Source organism: Dermacentor albipictus, chromosome 2, assembly GCF_038994185.2.
Source record: "Dermacentor albipictus isolate Rhodes 1998 colony chromosome 2, USDA_Dalb.pri_finalv2, whole genome shotgun sequence".
Lineage (NCBI taxonomy): Eukaryota > Metazoa > Arthropoda > Arachnida > Ixodida > Ixodidae > Dermacentor > Dermacentor albipictus.
This window is the reverse complement of record NC_091822.1, coordinates 168,280,428-168,296,468: the sequence shown is the minus strand read 5'-3', so window position 1 is coordinate 168,296,468 and position 16,041 is coordinate 168,280,428. Positions and strand designations below refer to the sequence as shown.

The 16,041-nt window shown below is 51.6% G+C and overlaps 1 protein-coding gene across 1 annotated transcript in view; it reads left to right on the top strand.

The window, feature by feature from the left end:
* The window catches only part of LOC135910607 (uncharacterized), a 375,300-nt gene that overhangs the window by 109,552 nt on the left and 249,707 nt on the right, over positions 1–16,041 (top strand). The window lies entirely within an intron of this gene.

Genomic DNA, 16,041 nt, shown 5'->3' with positions numbered 1-16,041 from the left:
GAAAGAAAGAAAGAAAGAAAGAAAGAAACCGTTTGTAGCTGTGGGAGGGGTCCGGTTAAAGGACTACCCTATTATAGTGCACTCTAGCCACGTTAATAGGTGCGCGGGAACGGAGACCTTATACACAGACACGAACATGTACAGATACAAACAGAAAAAAAAACGCTCCCTGTACAACAAAAGAAGAAATACAAGGAAACGCGCAAAAGCACCGCACGCACACACACAAAAGAACACAACAGTCACCTGAACACGCCACTCATACCAACGCATACAAAAACGCAATCGCACACGCATACACATGCACACACATACAGGAGCACACACAGACAGACATGTAACGCACACATGCAAGTGCACGCACGCACTTAAGTACAAACACCCAGGCTTGCACACCTCCGTATGCATATGCATTAATTTATACATACACGCACATTCGCACGCATAGTAGAGAGGAGAAGGGTGCCGTGGTCTCCGACGCTGCCCGTTCCGTGGGTCTCTGCGGACGCTGCGGTGAAGCGGGCCGCAAACGAAGGGGCGCCCGCGAATGCAATTACGCGGCCAGCCACGGCATCCACGCCAGCAACGACGGTCGGTACGCACAGCAGGGAGACCCCTTGGGCGACGCATTTAATGTCCGACACTCGGGGTCGTCATTATTATTATACGCAGCGGCGGCCAAAGGGTTGCGACCAGCTCGGGGTGGTGGTGGGGGCACACGCAGATTGCGGATGGCACCGTGATAACAGGACGCGCTCGTAATTGAGCTATACGTGCCCGGGACCCTTCCGAATGCGTGCCTCCGATGATGCCGGCATTAACGGCTGTCTCGTAATAGATAAGTCGGGGTTACTCCAGGGCAGTTCCTTTCCCTTTCGAATCGGACGCCTGTTATACGGGGTGCGGGAGGGGTAGGGGCACGCCGATGCGTACTCCGATATTGATTTACGAATCAAGACATTCGCAGTTTCTCCGGGGCCGTTCAACTCGCGACCGCGCTGGTCGGAATGTTTATCAATCTGACGTCTTGCCGCGAGCGCTACACTTTGGCTCCTTGTATATAAGACGCGGCTCTGTTTTGTATTTTTTTTCCTGGGTGCCATTCTCTCTTGCCTGCATTCTTTTTTTTTTATGCATCGCATCGACGGAGCGCTGCAGCGGCTCTTTGGATTCGTGGCGCACGAGGCGGACGACAGGGGCACCGTTAATTCGCTCAGATTCATTAGCAATCGCTATAGGACAATTGTTTTTCTTTTTTTTTCATTTTAGTGCCTCGCTATTGCTCGTTGCTATCGTCATCAATATGAGGTAGGCGTGTGCGCTGTGGCGCGGGAATTCCGAAGCATAAGAATGTCGATTTGCGAGTGAAAGTGACTGAAAGTGACAGTCAAGATTATGGTGATCGTTAGAGCACACACACACACACAAAAACGATCTTATGCATGCGTGCCCTACGCACGTGTGTGTGCGGCTATTATTATTATTATTATTATTATTATTATTATTATTATTATTATTATTATTATTATTATTATTATTATTATTATTATTATGTGGCTTTCTCCTTTGCATCGGGTGGGCCCAAGTTTTGCACCCTAGTTAGTGGATGGATAAATGAATGCTATGAGCGTCCCCTTTGTAACGGGGTGGTGCGTTGCCCCACCAAGCTCTTGCTATTATACTGCCTAATGTACTACCTATGTTAAAAAGAAAAGAAGAAAAGCAAAGAAACCGACGATAGATTCCCATAACCAAATTTTGTGAAGGCCTATTGTGAACCTTCTTCTTACATGCTTCCGTTGTTTGTCGTTTTCCTTCTTTTCTTCCAGCAATCTTCGTATCGCCGCTTACTAATCTCTACTGCGGACATGTTTACTTTCCCCCTGCCCTGCTCTCGCTGAACCCAAGGGCTTCAAGGAGGCCAGAGATGCCTGAATCGACCGCTGGGAAGCTACCTTGAGTGCGGCCACGGCATAACGACCTTTGTAAGGGCAAGAACGTCAAGAAGCCCCTGTCATTAAATTGTGGGGTTTATTGTCTTGAAACCGGGGGGTGGGTTTGGAGGGGGGGGGGCACTGTGGATTATGAGGTACGCTGTATATGAGGATTATGAGGTACGCTGTATACGCTGTGGATTATGAGGTACGCTGTATAGACTTCGAGTTAATTTCGACCGCCTGGCGCTGTGTCGCGTGCACAGAAATATGAACGCACAAGTTTTTTTTTTTTTTGACATTTCGCCCCAATTGAATCGTGGCCGCCGCGGCTATTGGAACAGAACCCGCGATCTCGTGCTGGACAGAAGATTAACGCCGTAGTCACTAAGCCACGGCGGGGGGGTTAGCGCTGTCATTGTCACTCCAGGCTCCAATAATATTTTGCTGCGAGCGCATATACGAACAAATATCTCGCTGTGTCCCCGAATAACTGGTTCGGGCACACTGTCCCGCAAAATTCGTAACACGAAACAGTTGGGAGCATGTCCAACGCCATCTCGGGTCTTTCTTGCGTGTAGATGTCGGCGTATATATGCCACACTATTCGAGCAGACGGCGGTTTCGCACTACCACCTCGGTCGTCGGCACTTGCAGACGTTCATCTTCGCGACCGGTAATCGGGCGCAGTTGCCGCAACCTTTCCGAGCCTCTCTCGCATCTCTATACGCATGCAAATCTACCCGTCGAGCGCCGGAAACCGAGCTAGGCCAGATTCGTTTCGATGGCTACAGCGCGGCTCGCCTTACTCTTTGAAAGACCGCACGCATGGAGGATCGCGTTCCTTCTCTTTCGTCTCCAGACGGCGCGGTCGGCTCGGCGCGAGCTCTACGAAGCGCGTAATCTCATTGTATTCTTGACCAGCAGCGGGAATGAAAGGCGCAGGAAACCGGAGAAACCTGCACGCGTCTCGAGCAATGGTTTGCAGCCGAGAATAAGTTACTGAAATTAATAAATAAGAAAGAAAGAACCAGCCAGTCGCGGTACTTCGGGGAGGACAAGAACAACGCCGCACGTAGCAGACGAAAGATGCCCCACGCCGTCTGTCACGCAAAAGCGTGCATCACTGCGGAAGCATATGCAGGTGACAGCACTTCTATACCCGTGGACTGTAGACTGTCGTAGCTTTCCGTGTAAGCGCACACGTGCTAACTTTTGATTGGTTATCGGGAATGTCCCGACAACCGATAGTGGTAGCCATTCGTAGACGGTCAATCACGAATTGTTCTCGCGTTCTCTAGCGCAGCTGCGGCTTAGGCTCGCGATTGGGTAACACCATAGTGCTAGCCTCCACGACGCTGCACGGATCTCAGCGCAACGATCAAGAGCCCAGCTCTTGAACTTGGCGCCGCGCTGCCAGGGAAAGGGCAAACGGTGATGGTCACTGCGCTCTGGAGCGTCAGCTCCGCCACCACAGTTCTCCACAAAACGCGATATTAACCGAGAAAAGATGCACGTAGTAGGAGGGGGAAGGAAGAAGTGGAAGAGGTGGAACGAGAAAGTTGATCAAGTCTGCAGTTCTGTTCCACCGCGCCGTGCATCGTCGAAAGCAGCGTCGGCGTGTTCGGCCGCCTCGATCATCCTGCGCGCCGCTTAAATCGCGTCCGAGACGCGGTGACCTCTGGCCTGCCTCCTCATCTTTTCTTCGGTCGCTGGATTCCTTCCCTCAGCGCCTCCCTCGCCTGCTGACTTCGTTGCCGACCGCCTCTTCTCTGTTACGTAGCTCTTCCGGCTCCCCGGCTCGCCTTATTATTATCCTTTTTTTTCCCCTTCTCTCGTTCCCTTTCGTAATATGAAAGAGTGGCGTTGTCATTTGGCTCTACCTCGACCGGCTTAGTGAATGCCGCCGCTTCTTGCCTGCTCGTTTCCTTCCATTTTGCTTCCTATGTACGCTCGGCGACTTGCGCCATAGGGTTATGCGCCCGGCCACTGTTTGTTTGTGTACGTGGGACGGGCCCTGCGAGTTAGAGTATGCGCGTGCAGACGCACAGCGCCGCGTTGCGAATCAGACGCCGGGATAAGTAGCAGTCGTGTGCGGCGGATGACCCCTCCCCGCCAACCCCTGGACGTGGTGGCACATGCAGATGTCCGTTCGCAGTCCGAACTGCAGGGAAACCGAGCAGACAGAGGCCTAACGTTTCGTTCTGGACTCCTCCTCACGCAGCCACATCATCGCAGCAGCGGCAACGCGCTTCCGATTCGCGTCAAAGCAACATCCTCCTGCGGTGTCCTTTAGGAGCGAGACAGCCGTGACCATATGCGTATATATACGACTACGTCTAGGCACAATAGGCGTAGTACACATTTGCATGCCCGCCGCACACCCAGAGTGCCGCATTTCTCTCTCTCTCTCTCTTTTTCTTTATACTTGTGAAGGGTTTGGAAAACCCCGCCATTGCTTCCTTTCTGCTGCTCCGAGACTTCGTGGTGGCGGAACCACGGTGAGCGTGTGGTCTTTCTAGGAACAATGCGAGACCACACGTGTACCGACGCAGGGACGTCCTGGCTTCTTTCGACCACCAGGGCGGCATCACAAAGACAGGTTCAACTCCTTTCGGAAATACAGCCGCGCTACATATATGTGCGTGCGGCGTCGCGAATTTCGGCGCATTGCGAGACCGCGTCGGCCCAATACTGTGACGACGAGAGAAGCACTCATCTATGCGACCGCGTAGACCAAGAAGGCCAGCAGGAGTGCCCGAGCAAGAGGTCGTCAGACGTGTCCATCAAGCGCAGATGTCTACGACGCTGCAGGTGGCTTTGCGAGAAGACCTGCCCTGATGGCGTGGCCGCTATACAGAAGGAAACCTCCCGGAGTCCGATCCACAACGTGTGTGTTTCCGAAGGAAGGAGTGGGGACAATAGAACCATCGGGATGTCACGCGATCTCGAGTGTGGCCGGCCGACAGACGCCCTGGCACGTTGTATATAGAAAGATGAACGAGTGAAAGCGCACCGGCTCTCACCGGTCGTCTGGACGAATGAGCGGCTGGTCAACGTCACGCGTCTGCCTCGACGTATGTTTCTTCGTTTCTGTTTTCTTTTTCTCCCCAGCACTCGAATGCAAGCTTGCTTCGCAATTAGCCGAAACGTTTGCCGTTGTAGTGGCATCTGGCGTCTGCTCTTTAACCAGCGGGTTCGGCGACACTGTCCGGCTGTCTCTGTCCCTTTGCTGGATGATGTGATAACTGGGAGGGGGGGGGGGGGGGGACTCGTAGGGCGACACTAATCGAGGGCCGCATTGTGTCTCCTTTTGAGGGAGCACGCAACGCAAGGGCCCCGGACTGCCTAAGATGAAAACAAACAAACAAACAAGCAAACCTAAAGAAATAAACTATAGAGAGAAAGCAGGGCGTTGTCCTTTCTCTGTTCGCCTGCCGGAGAAAGCTCGGTGTGTCGGGCTAATCGCCGCTCTCTTCCTTTCTTTCCCCTTGCTGCCGTGATTACACCGCGCGCAGTTCTTCAAAGTCAACTTCACTGAAGAGAAAATGCTCGGGCTCCTTTTGTTGCGACGATCTCTGGGGCGTCGTCACGCGGGCGCGGGCGGTATGTAGTAGACTGGAAGGCATATACTATACAGTTCAAAGTAGCGGGGTCGAGATGATCCTTCCTTGGAACTCGCGGTCTCTGATCAGCGTCAGAAGGCTACATGTACGCGAATGGATGGACGCACTCGGATGACCGCAGGCCCAACAGTGCGGGTTATCTCTTCGAGAGAGCCGCCGCGCCTTGTATTCTATATACGCCGTGACAGAGTGGGCTAAACAGCCCACTCAGAGAACGCGTAGACTGCGACGTCGTATACGTATGCTACAACGAAAGCATGCCGAAGGAAAATTCGAGGAGTGTACAAAGCAGAGCTGTTCCCCTTTTGTCACGCTAAACGACTATAAAGTGATTAGAACACGAAAACAGAAAAGAGAGCGGGCAATTTCCTATAACATGAGTTTGAGGGGGGGGGGGGGGGGGGGTCGTCTGACCACTTGCTTACACGTGTTGCTTGTTGCTTGCTCTCTTGCTGGCGGAGTCAGAAATAGACGGCACAAATTCAAGCTCTGCGTTCACGTTTATTTAGATCGTTCTACATTGGCGCATGAAAACGAACGCACAGTACAGAAGGAGGTCCGATAAAGAAAGGAATTGGGGCGGGGTCTCACAGATTAACGATAACGAGAATGGGAATCGTCGTCATTTATGCGTAAGTGAATGCTTTCTTGGTTCGACGGTTGTCGCTCTTTGCTACGAAACTCAGTAGCGCCAACTGCGACACCAGCTGCCATGCATTCCAGAAAGTACGCAGTGGAGGGACGACTTGTACATAACGACTTGCCAGTGCATAACGTTGCGACGACGTCGAAGGCGCACTAAACAACCCGAAGTTGTCTCCAATCGCGCTTAATTTTCTCCGAAATATAGCAGAACCGGTTAAGGAGTGAATGACTCGTGAATCATATTTGTCCCAACACTGAGTGGCATTGCCATTCGCTCCCTTTCTAGAAGAAACTACGGGGAACTTTTTTGCTTAGCAGGGAATCATGGACGTCCTGCAGAAGAGCTTTTTATTTTTCCCTATCTCCCGTGCATCATTCTCTTCTATCCTCCTCCCTTCCCGTATTTTACTTCCCTTCCCTATTCCTTTCTGTCTGACCACCAGTTACAGACTTCAGAAATTTAGTGAGACCTGTAGTTACACCGCGCGGTTCGTGCAAATTTTGTTTACTTCCCTCTTTCCCATATTTAATGAGGATAATCAATTACTGTTGCGAGTGTACACGTTAACCCGCACTACCGTCAAGTTCCTCTCTCTCTCTCTCTCTCCTCTTTCCTCGAGAAGCCGCGACAAAAGTCGTCGGCTATATGGTATATCTACTGCTGGTCAGTCGGCTCGATCTGACATCACGGCCGGCCGCATTAGCTGTATACTACGGCCGCCATATTCCCACGTCTTGCAGAGCGATCGTGAGCGTCCTTCGAGCGGGGACGTCCAGCTCGTATACCGGCGGCTGTGGGCTGCTGTGCGGCGCGGATGAAAGCACGTGCTCTTCTTGTGCAATGCAGATGGAAGCAGACTGGAAACTGCGGCGGAGCGAAAGGGGAAGAAGGGGGTAGCGATCGCCCCAGGAGAGAACGGTGGAGTTCGGCGGCAATGAGTGTGTCCGGCGTTCACTTTTTTTTTTTTTCCGCCGCCGCCAAGGCGGGCGAACGTGACGGGCAAACCAGTCGGACTGCCCGGCTCGTCCCGAACGGGGCCATGGAGCGCAAGGCCGAATATGCTCGCACGCTGCTCTGATCTCGCCCGCTCTCGCTAATGTGAGCTGGGCGGTACGGCTCTCCTGCTTCTCTTCTCATTCCTGTTTTTCTTTTTTTCTTTTTTTATCCGCTCGGTTGTGCTCGTACGCGAAGCCGCCTGTAGCACTGTAGTGTAATACTGCACCGACGTTAAGCATTGTTTCGGATGAAATTTATTTACTCATCTATTTATTTCAGGAGTACTGCCGACCTCTCATATGGGGCCTTAGGCAGGAGTGGGTTATACAAAAATAAAATAAAAGATTTGGAAACAAGGACGGTGCACGGATATGGAAGAGTTGAATTAAAGCATACCATTGATCGGTACACATGCAATGTTGTGTCCTTTCTATTTTTCATGATTTTTTTTTAATTGTTGTTGATTGTTACCTATGTTTAAGAAGACGCTGGCACGTCGGCTATACCTCTGTTCCCTGGTTTGAATGATGTGCACGTAACGATTCAGGCGTCTCAAGAAAATAGAAACAACAGTACTGCGAGATCAGTTCCAGAGTTCACATACACGTACACGCACATAAATACTCAAATGCGCAAGAACAAGTGTTCCAGTGCAATTAACAAAAATACAGATGTTCCCGCAGATGTGTGTACAAACGAAGTCTTTCGTGAGTGCCACATTTTCAAGCAAGGTGCTCGTGCGGGCACTCGCGTAGCCAGGAAAGCAAGAAAAATAAAGTGAAACACGGAAGGCGTGCGTACGTGCCGATTCCAGAAGAAACAGAAATACATCCACGAATACCACGCTTCGACTCGTTAATGAAAGGCACAGTAATCCGATCCGGTAACCTCCAGATATTCCAGGTTACTCAAGAAAACTGTACATATACTATTCGCCTTACGTTTGCCTTTTCTGTCGTAAGCCCCCTTTGCCATTGGCCGGCGGCCTTCCCTAATAACACGTCCGGCATCAGAATCGCCTGGCATTAGCTCGTACGAGCAATTATAGCGTAAGTGCCTTTTTTTTTTTTGTGCGTGTGCGTGTGAATACGGGTCCAGAAGTCTCGCATTAGGTATGGGAAGAGGAGGAGAGCAGCCCCCTGCGTACCGTATGCAGGCGCCAGTTCAAAAGCAAACGAGAGAGAAAGAGAAAGAAAAAAAAGAAAGAAACAAAGAAATAAAGGCACAGAAGGTACGCCAATCTGATATGCACTCTCGTCTTTACGGCTCTTCCCTGTGCACCGTGGAACTCGTTCGCCTCAGGGTCAGGAGTGGTTTGCTGGGTCTGTAGCAGACGGCGGTCGCCGGGACAGGGTTTTCCGAAGGCCGCTCATTATCTTCTCGTACGATAAGAGGGTGCTTGCAGTGCAGTTAACTAAACGTTTATATCTCAGTCACGGTATTGTTCAATTACGATAGTGTTCGATATTGTTCGGCGTGTACGTACGCGGCCGGCTCTCACGCGGTGGTGGAATGCAAAAGCACTCGTGCGCCGCACTTCGAGCGCACGTTATATGAATCACCGATAATTTGCAAACTAACCCGGAGCCTTCCTCCACTCTACACGGTGTCTCTCGCAGCCCACAGGATGATTTGTTGTGATGCTAACCTAGATTAAAAAAAAAAAAGTGACAAGAGTTTCTGCAAATTTACTAGGGTGAATTCCGGCTCTATAGCGCATATGGTGAGCTGCAATTGCGGGGTTTAGCTATAACATGGGAATTATGGATAGTATGCGTGAATACGCCTCCACTCCGGCCTTTCGCTTTCGTAAAGCTTTCCGGCCTCGCAAATTAATCATTCTTCAACGATCCTTATATTGCTCTACATACGCGAAAAAGTCGTGAATACGCATCTGCGCCTGAAATTGTTGCCTTCGTGCGTTCATAAATATATGATTGCGTGGAAACTCTGGAAGGGGGCAAAGCGTATGGCATGGTGTCCGTATCGAGCCTTCGCTAAAGCTTCCCCGATCTCGAAGGATATATGATTTTGCGAGCTGCGTGCGCCAGAAGCAATTGCATAGCCGGGAACACGTCATGACCGCCTTGTTTTCGGCGTCACTTATAAATACCACGGCAAGAACTTCTGAAGACACGGGTACGGCGATCGGACAAACCCGTATACGATGCGGTTACCTCTGGTAATTTTAATACGCAACTCTGTGGGCGAAAGCACTGATCCCCATCATGTACACATCAGATCAGCAGGTGTTGAAACCTGATAACGCAGTTACTGTTACTTGCAGGAGGGTAAAATAATGCTCTTAACACTGGTTCACCTGGCGTCTGTCTGCCTGAGCGTATACATCTATAGGATACATGTATACAATGCATGTATACGAAAGTTATCCTGCAGAATCACTTTCCTTACGATCGCGCGATACACTTTCTGCAACGTAGTTAGGGGTGCACAACGCCGACATCGTTCTAGACGCGTCACGAGCAGTAATGCCCGGGACGCGTGGGCGTATACCCGACGAGTGACTCAATCTTCTATCGGCGACCGGGTTGTGACATCGGGAGCCCCCGCTGCCGGGGTGGCCCACCTGCGACGGCCCTAAAATTTCGCTGGGGGGAAGGGGGGTTCGACGGCATGCATGCGTATACCGCCGTCCTTATTTGCGAGAGTCCGTATACGTGCTTACAAGCCCGAGGCGCGCAGGTACGCAACGGCCGATTGTCTCACTCGTGCGACCCGTGCGAGTAGAAGGAGGGGGGGGGGGGGGCGCAGAACGAATGGCTTCATTGTTCCGGCGTCTATAGGGGTACGCTTGCCGCGTAACGCGATTTTTCCTTCCGCCGCCAGTGCAGTTGTTGAGCCAGCGTGGGCCGCTTCGTTCTCACGTGCACTGCTCGACCGGCCGGCGTGTATAGCGTACAGCATTTCGCGCGCTTGTAGCTGACGGCGGGGTGGGGGAGGAAGGGGTGTCTTTTTATTTTATACGAAGCATATTACGAGGGCTCAACCCAGCTCCTCAGGCGCGGCGGTGTCGCCTTGAAACCACGTGACACCGTGACGTCACGACAGAGGAGAAGTGGCTTTGGCTCAACTCTTGCAAGATGGGCTGGGTGGGAATCGAACCAGGGTCTCCGGAGTGTGAGACGGAGACGCTACCACTGAGCCACGAGTACGATGCTTCAAAGCGGTACAAAAGCGCCTCTAGTGAATGCGGTGTTGCCTTAGAAACGAGCTGTTTCTAAGGCTCAGGCGTGCGTCGCTGGCTCAGGCGCACATTTCGTTGCCGCGCCGAACGCTGCGTTGCTCGACGCTCACCGCGTCCAATGCGGGGCGCGTAGTCGCTGCGCCGTAGCCCATTGTCTCACACCCCTTGGCGTGTCGACGGGAACGTTGTCGCGTTCCACTCTTGAAGGCGAAGCAGAGTAACGCATGAGTTGTTTCTTCGTCTAGCCGAACCAAATATAGCCAAGCAACAGCAGTTCACCAGGCTAAACAGTGGTTCAACAACTAAAATAAAGGCTAGTATGCTTCGCATCCTGGGCTTAACCTTACCTAAGCCACAGCCATTTTTTTTTTTCGGGGTGATTATAGAGAGTGTGGCTCGAACAAGACGTACCCCTTCAGTGCGTATACGCACCAGTGAGGCAGCTTCTCGTTCGGTGCGTATTCTGGATGTATGCGCCCAGTTGAAGGGCCGTCCCGACTTGAGCGTTGCTGGTTCGTGCTAACGCGAATAGTATGCATTTTTTTTCCCCCCGACAACAACCACCCCTGTTTGTTCTGGTTACCTTCATGCCACCCATCGTGCGATCGCTGGCTGCAACGAGTGTTGACTAGGATTACTTTTCTCACCGTCTCAATAGAGGTATTCTTTAACGGGAATGCACGCAGTACGTGGGTCAATTTGTATACAGTACAGACCGTTAAAAAAAAACGTAATTAGCATCTGAGTGCTGAATAGAGCTCAGATAAGGCATGAAAGTTTGCTGATTCGACATTTTCTTTGTCGAATCACAATCAAACGCCCATGACTAGCCAATTACTGTCTAATAAAACAGGTGATAGACTGTATAGTAAACTTAGCTGGAAAACTAAATTCGTCGTTTCTTGAGGCTTGTACTTACGCAGTGTTTAGGCAGGAAACAGAAGGGAAGAATACAAAGATAAATAAGGGAAGAAAGGTATACAGAAAGTAACCTAGAAGTGCGTTCAGCTAGCTACCCTATACATAGAGGAAAAAAAATAAGAGTGTAGAAATATGAAAGAGAGAAAAGGGACTACGAGAAAGGAGACGGTCAGGAAGAAAGTCAAGGCGGTCAAGAATAAACACAAGGTATACGCCCCCGAAGACAAACATATACATTCCTTTTCCGGCGTTGCTAATAGTTAGTGAAGGCACACACGGAGTTTTCTTTTTCTTTCCTTTTTTTTCTCTTTCTTTTCACTTTTCGTCATCTTCTTCGGACGGGAACGCCCGTTTGCGGCTTCAGGAGCACCTCCCGGGCTTGTTAATGAAGCCTGAGTTGCTGCATTTCTTTCCCCTTGCATCGAAAAAAGAAAAAAGGAAGGAAAACAAGTACGAAAGATCGTAGCAACGATAAAAAAGAAAGAAAGAAAAGAAAACAGGCGCAGGAAGCAGGCAATAGGCAATTTGTCCTGCGCCGTGCCGTGCGCCTGCCCAAGGGGCATCAATCAGTGCCCACACGGGTCGCGCTCTCCACAAGTCACGTCACCCGAGCTACCTGGCGCGTAAGCAGTATATAGGTAACACTACTATATAGGAAGCGGCCGTACCACTCTTCGCTCTTGGGGCAAGCTGGCTGCGAGCTCGCTTGGCAAGTGCGCAGGAGCGTCCACGAGCAAGGATTTCAGGAACAGCAACGTATACGGGCACCTTCGTGCCTTTGCCGCAGTGTCTGTCCCTTTGGTTATGACTGGCTATACTGGAGCGTGATTTTTCTTTTTTTTTTGCTTTTTTACGAAGCAGTCGTCGACGTGGGCACGGGCAACGAACGACTTGGCATGCTCAGCACGATTTATTGATCCTTACGAGACCTAAGTAAGGCATTACGCAAGGGGTTCCACGACTATACTTTTAACGGAAGATCTCGGTACTTTCCATTGTCGCTTCGCAAATGTTAAGTCAAGCGCAATGTCCTATTGATGCAGTGTCTGCTCTTTATTGATTAGTGCCTCTTGGAGCTTGATATCATCGCTTGAAAAAAAAAAAAAGATGGCGTCAATGTACGCAAGGGCAACGGACTCCTCCACCTCTTCTCACTGAAGTTTGTGGTCGGTTCTACAACCTGTACGTTTAATTTTTTTTTAATATGCATTTGCTTATTAAGCGAGGAGGCGCGTCCGTTGCCGATCTGGGATGACAAACACTGGTATACTTATTTTAGAAAGAAGGCACAGCAGTGGAGGCAACTAACACACTCACAAAAAAAAATTAATTACTAATTGGCAAAGTTTGGAAATTAAGTCACGACGTCAATGTAAGTAAAAGCTGCGCGCATCACTTTTGCCTTGCCATCCACCGCGGTTAACTTGTCGACGCCATATATGGAGCCGCACGGCCGGCACGGTACTTCGTGACCTCAAAAGGCCAGATGGGCACTCTCTTCGGCGAGTGGAAAACAACGCACCGCTTCTCCGGTTGGCTCATCGCTCCTTTGGCACGCTATCGGGCCCGAGGCGAAACCGACGTTGTTTCAAAGCGGAGCCGCGGCGTACACGTCGTCACCATGCGCCGGCGCCAGCGCGCTACACACAGTTTGGGCCGCGTGCCAGCCGAGATTTATTAAACGCGGCTATAGTGGGAGGGGCGGCAGCTACGGGGACGCTGCGTGGGGGGGGCTGCGTGGCCTTTTTTTTTTTTTGGCTCCGGGATCTCCACCACGCCATTGTGTGCTTAAGCGTGCGCGTGCGACTATAAGGCTACCGCGCGAAACGTTGTCCCGCCGCACGCTTGTCGAAGCCGGAGCGTGCGCGACAACCGCGGACCGACGTGTACGCAATTATACGCCGGTTCGACGCATGCGATTACGCGCACGCGATTGCACGAACGCACACGAACGCATGTGAACGCCCACGAACGCACACAGACGCACGCGAACGCTCACGAACGCTCACAGACGCACACGAACGCTCACGAACGCACACGAACGCTCACGAACGCACACGAACGCACAGATGTGCAAGAAAGCGTGCGTGTTATAAAGTACGTGTGAACGCCTTTGAAAGGAAGCTGCCAGCCAAGTTTGCGGTACAGGCGAAGAAGCAGTTCTTTATACCCTCGCGCTCTTTTCTGTGTGTATACTGTGCGCTTTGCTTCGCGATGCGGCTGGCGTGCGTTTCATTTTTGTCGCGTCCGTGTGCACGCGAAGCGCTGGCGCGCTAATTAACGTGCAGAGACGGTGATGAATTACTCTGGGAACTGGCGACGATGCTGATGGACTCTCCCCCCGAGGTTAATTCGCGGCTGCGACGCGACGGCGACGCCTCCGCAAAATGAAACTGCATAACATTAAGCTGCTAAATTATTAGTTCTTTTTTTTTCTTTTTTCGTGCGGCAAGCTGCACGCAGAAGCGAACAGTGCGGTCGCGCTGAGTACTCGGCAGTAAGGGCACAGGCCACAGACATGAAATATGCGCTGGGAAACACAATTCCGTCGGAAACGACGTTGGTTTAATTACGCGTTGTGAACGGGACGCCCTCCTTGACATGTGTACTCAGAAGTGCCTCACGCTTTAAGTGCATTCGCGGAGCTCACCGTGCCTGATTACTTCTATAGGTTCGCTGCGTTAAACAGCAGTGAATTAAGCCAATATTGCCAACGCTATAGGGCAGAGCGTACGTTAGGGAGTTCCAGTAACGTTACCACAGTGCAGGACGAAGCCCAAGCATCGGGAAGCCCCTATACTTAAACAATGCATCCCTTGTGTACTTGTGTGACAGTGATATCACGTACCACGCCAGAGTGATGGACTCTAACGGACGATGTGTGTGTGCTATGCTATGTGCTCTCTCTCTCCCTCCCTTCCCCATCTTTCACCCCCCCCCCATCCCGCTCCCATGTGTAGGGTAGCCAACCGGTTAAGCTAAACTGGTTCACCTCCCTGTCTTTCCTTCTCCAGTTTTTCCTTTTCCTTCCTTCCTTCCTTGTGTACTTTTCTCAATGTACCTAAACGTGCGCAAGCAACATCCTTTGCCTACGCTTCCGGAGCACAGCGAAGAGTTTTTCGGCCTATGCGAATGTCCGCTACGGCACAGATTCTCTCACAGTTCACGTCAGAGCAGCCTATGCAGAATCCGCGGTGTGGGGGATCAATAGCACCTCCACCGCGTCCATCGGGAGCGAAAGCGCTGTGTTGGTTCCGCACAGAAAAGAAGACAAGAGAGAGAGCGGAAGCTGGCTGGGACTTCCGCGCGAGGGAGGTTGACAAGACGAGAAGAGCGCGCGCGACAGAGACACGCGGCACCGAGGGAGGAGGACGCCGCCAAAGAAGAAAAAATAATAATAATAAATGAAGGGCGCGCTAGTTCATCGGAAGGCGTTCTTCGGGCACCGAACAAAAGGAGGAGGACGATTGCGACGTCGGCGTCGCTGCTGTTGACCCAGATGCGGGCGCCAGGAGCGCGACCCTCTGAAGGGACCGCGGAGCGACGCCGGACTTCACGCACCTCTCGCGTAATGCGTGGCGCTGGTCGGGACCGTGTCTCGCTGCCCTTAACAAGAGACGGACCTGTGAGAAGAGAGGAGGAGGAGGGTGCGCGGGTAACCGATTGACGCCTCGCTTAACCGGTCCGCCACCGGAAACGGTGCGCGGGCGACCGACTGGCGGTGCACTGAATCAGACGTCCGCAGTGCTGCGTAATGTACGATGCGGGGTGCCACCTGTTAGAGACAATCAACTTCATTAACCGATGTGTTCTTTCTTTTTTTTTCTGTCTCTCGCTCTATCTGTCTTTTGCGTGGGAGGATCTGACCTGTCATGCTGGTGTTGTGCTGACATTTCCGAGCGTTTGACGCCACCTTTAAGCTATATCGCTTGCTGGCGAACAGAATGGATGAGTTAAAGAGAACGGTGCGCTGTTGTTTTCACTTCCCACCCGAAGTAGGTGGTGCATGTGTTAGTCGGGCGACATCCAAGGCGTCGTCCGCGGCCCCTTCCCCAGTGTCTAAGGACGCTTTTGGAGTTGATCACCCACCCTTCGCTTACAATTATTTTTTTTTCTCTCTTTACTGCATGGCAGCTCTATAGCTTTCTTATATACTGTGTGATAGGTGACCTTGCAGTCGGATAAACTTAGCGACCTCCCACACAGTTGTGATTGGAACTAGATCACGTCAAATGTATGCTCGATTTGATCTGCTTTGTCACCGCTGAACGCATTGAATTGCGCAAACGTTACGAACTTCTGCCAAGATTCCTTACGACGAGGCCCCCGCAGCTATACTGTGGTATTCGCGGGACGCCCTGCATGCATGCGTGACGAATTCGGCGAACCCGTGGCCGATAAAACGGAAATACGTTGCAAGCCTGGCACGTCGAGTCTGGAAATGGAAAAGAACCAGCATAGCGATACCTGCATGCGTTGACTGCTGCGGCTGCGAAAATAAAACAGAGTCGTTTGTGAGACTTTTGAGGGCCGCTGTCGACGCTCGGGATGCGAAACTTGCTTTCCCCCTAGGCACGAATTTTCAGTTTACCAGCATCGGAGAGAGAGAGAGAGTATGCAGAAATGAAGGGAGATTAACCCGAGGTAGTTCTAGTTGGCTACCCTGGCCGGGCGGATGCGGCTGCGGAGGATAAACAGCGAAAGTGGCCGAAA